Genomic DNA, 4,114 nt, shown 5'->3' with positions numbered 1-4,114 from the left:
TTGACTCCTTATGGCAAGCATCCCACCATGATAGCAACCCGCGATCGATCATCCGTGTATAGATTTGCATCCCTTAGCACGGTGACTCGTGCTCTTGTGCCAAGGTCAACATGGCCGCAAATCGAACATCAAAAAACCTAAGCCACCATAATGGGACATAACATCTCAATGGAGGCCTGCTTGACAATGGTCGTCAAGCAAAGGGGATCAAGCATCATACATTAGAGCACTCTCTGAAGAAGATATCCACCAGCTTTACCATCCTTAAGATTCGACTTAGGAAGCCAAGCTTGAAAACCACATTTCGTCTCTTAAATACCTCATTTGGCACACACATCTTGGTAGTAGAGTGTCCTATAGACATCTCGATCAAAAACCCCATAGCACCTGTATCCAGTACCCCGTGTCTTGTTCCCAATCTTGTGATAACAACATTTGCTCCTGTCATCTGTGATAGAAAGAAACAATTGCAGTTCCGAATAGAGAGTGCTTCATCCCTGTGTACCTGTCTCCTAGCTGCACCAAATAGCTGCTCAATGTCCCTGTCATTTGCCTGCAAACTGCCATGCCTAGGTTTCTTGCACTTCCATAGGCCGACCATCTTCAGCTGTACCATCATCACCCAACCCCTCGTTGAGCATTCATGCTCAACAATAGCATTATTTAGATAAGAGATGAGTGCATATTAGAAAACTGATATTTAGTATGTACATAAGCAGTAGATAGATAGAGAGAGATTTTATCAGCTGTAGAACCCCCCGATTAAATGGAAAGCCATAGGCTCTCCCAACTATGATACAAAATCCACCAGGATCAAATACATGGCATTGAACACAGCCATCCATCTGTAGTATATGCATAATCAACCATTTTTTTGCAACTGCAAACCCAAAAACAAGCCTGTCGTGCAGCTTGGCACAACATCGACCTTCAACAACCTGTATCCATACACCGGCTTCATACACTGAATGAACCTGTACACCAACCTGCGAAGCATCTGCATCATACATCACTATTCTCTCACCTGCTAGAGGGCTCTCTATAACATAATCTGCATCCAAAGAGCTTTGCAAACGGTGCAAAATTGCTTGTAAAGCAACCTTCAAAAGTACATCTTTTAACAACATGGCACCAACCTTCAACACCCTATCATCCCGAAGCAATAGAGAGGGTTGCCCAACCCCCTAGTCCACATGAGGCATCTCTATACCTATCTCCTCCTGCTCTGTGACCACCTCATCTACATGCATAATATCATAAATATCATATCTTGAGGAAGTGGAGTCTGTCTCCCATGTGCTATCTCCATCGAAAGAGCTGCCGCCACTTGACTCATGCTCTTCCCCTGTCTCAGAATATGGAATCTTGTCCATCACTACTATTTCAACCTTATCAACAAATCTCACTTGTCAGCCATGAGCACACTCCCCAGGGATTTGACCATTCATAGCTGAATCTGCCAACATATTTCCATGGCGTGGAACCATCAGCACCGCTTCAACCACTGGAGCTTTCTTGTCTGGCATCCGAGGCATAGGAATAACCCTGTCTCTCTACAACCATAATATCTTTGGCTCTTCTTGCATATGCAGACCCTCTAGCATCGGCTGTGCTTTTATCTCCTTTGCTTCAACTGGTTCTGACACTATCAGACTGGACCATCCTTGCCTCGCTTGACGTTTCTTCAAGAAACTTCTTTGTGCGACCGTCTGCAAAGGCCATTGCCTCCGCATATGACACTGGTCCATCGACCTCAACTTTATCACGAACATCCACATGCAAGCACTCCATGAATTTGTTTAATTTCAAAAAGTCAGTATTCTCTGCAGCAGTTACCTTTATGAGTTTGCTCCATAGAGCTTCGAAATCCCACACAAACGCTTGAAAGTGACTAGCCAGGCTTTGCTTTAGCTCATCCAGCCTTCGCTTCACTTCGCTCAATTGCGCGTTGGCCACATATTTGGTTCGGAATGCCGCTTCCAGGGTGCTCCAATCCAGCTTTTCTTCAGCCTGCAATCCATCATACCATGTCTTGGCCGTTCCACAAACCAGGAGTGGGAACGCATGAGCCACTCCCTCTTCTTTCAACAAGCCGCTCTCCAGCAAACATAGACCATAGTCCTGCAGCCACACTTCTGGATCTTCAACACCTGTAAAAGTCAGAAAACCCGACCACATCTTGCTTAGCAGCACTTGCTCTTTGAAACTGGTATCACCGCAACACCGTCCTCGACTTCACTGAGAAGCGATCAGTAGCTCCTCAGTGGGGGCACCACGAGGAAGGGGGATCAAACACAACACACTCCAAACTTACCTCTCTATAGCCCTGGGATTAACCCGCACCCCTAACCACACAAAATCACACACACGTGCACACTTTCTATCAATATCCAATGCAAGGGCTCGCCTTCAAGCACCACCAACTACACACAATCACTTATCGATAGCCCACTATCACACACTGTACCCGATAATACACAGAACTCCCAAATCGGCAATCTTACATACCATCGACTCACGCTATCACTCTCTCTCTCTCTCTGCACACACACACCGTGTGGTCCGGAGCCACCGCTACCACGGACTAGCACAAGACAAGACTAAGTAACAAAATGATCCGAGTCGAGCAGTCACCATAAACCATAGAAAAACCATGCACCAAAACACATATGCGGGTACAATGACGGTATCAATGGCCACAACAATCCCTGCTTTTCACTTGCAGCCATGGCGAATCTCCTTTAACCTCGCTTTTCGATTACTGGCCACCCTCATTGGCGGCTCTTCTGCTATGCACTGCCCTCCAAGGGCGCAGTTCTTATCTGGGGCGTTATCCTTTAAGGCAGCTCTCTGGCAACTCCTCTTTTTTCAGCATATGACGCTCCCTTCTTTTGGGCCGAGTCTAGATTTCGGACTCTAAGTCGACGTGGCGGAGAGCCCGCTTACCGGCAACCGGGATGCTTTTAAACCCCCCCCCCCTCCCCCCCCCCCCCTCCGAGTTCAAACATTAAGTATGTTTTAACACAGGTTGGGAATGAGCTACTCTGGTGGTTGAGCATTAGCCTCTACCCGTGGGCGCCTGTGTTCAAACCCTGAGTTTGATCTTGTGATGTGTTTAATCTCTTTTTTGGAATGAGCATACCCCCTTTGTGCAAGGGACGAGGCTTCCAAAAAGTTTTAAGTGTCAAACCGTGACCTGTTGCACCGGTCACCATGCTCGCCACATGGAGGATGCCACATCCGTGAGAGTCGGATATCTGAGAGCCCTTCTTTTGTAGCCATCGGTGTCCTTTAATTATCTCTAACCGGCACTCCTTGAGGGCCTTCAACTGGCGACCCCTCCCTGCTCTTGATGCCCTTTGCTTCCTGACGGCCCACAACCATGCAACATGTGGCCTTTAATGCTCAGGCTTTTACCATCATATGCAGATGGCGGGCCTCCTCATGCCCTCCTCCTCCTTTTCAATATTCCCCATCAGCGCTCAACCACCCCTCTTCTCTCGCCTCTTGCAGCCCTACAGACCTACCCGTGCATCATGTCCTCCAAGGCCGCACACAGCCTTTTTCCTCCTGCCACTTCTTGGCCCCACTCTCTTGCACTTGCAGGACACCCTACATTGGCTCCTCGAACCTATTTACGACCAGCCCTCTGGCCGGTCTCCAACTACCCCCCTTGTGCTCTTGAGCGCTCTGTCATACCGCCCCTGAAGCCGGCCCCTCAGGTGGCGCAACTTTCCTCCTCTTGAAGCCTGCCACCACCTGCAGCGAACTGTTTTTGTCCCGTGGCGGCCCTGGGCTCTCCTTGGTCCCAGCCCCCCTCATCCATGCCCTGGCGGTCCTTCCATACGCATGCCGATCACCGCCCCCGTGCTCACGGCTTTTCCTTCAGATGGAGCTCCACCCCTACATATCCACCACCTTGCAGAATTCCTTTTTTTATCAAGCCCTTTGACTTGGGCCACCTTCCCACACCGTCCTTTATTGACCGTCGTTGGTCGGTTGAAGAAACCTCCTTCGACTTCTCCTCTGGCACACCCTTTTGAATCCTTATGGCAAGCATCCCACCATGACAGCAACCCGCGGTCAATCATCCGTGTATAGCTTTGCATCCCTT

The 4,114-nt window shown here is 49.0% G+C and overlaps 1 pseudogene; it reads right to left on the bottom strand.

Moving 5' to 3' along the window:
* Positions 1 to 214: 214 nt before the first annotated feature.
* On the bottom strand, positions 215 to 1,661 carry LOC147443263 (uncharacterized; annotated as a pseudogene).
* Between the last annotated feature and the right edge of the window lie 2,453 nt (positions 1,662 to 4,114).

Source organism: Adiantum capillus-veneris, chromosome 14, assembly GCF_014529385.1.
Source record: "Adiantum capillus-veneris isolate H3 chromosome 14, ASM1452938v2, whole genome shotgun sequence".
Taxonomy (NCBI): Eukaryota; Viridiplantae; Streptophyta; class Polypodiopsida; order Polypodiales; family Pteridaceae; genus Adiantum; species Adiantum capillus-veneris.
The sequence above is the reverse complement of the archived record's forward strand: the minus strand, read 5'-3'. Positions and strand labels throughout refer to the sequence as shown.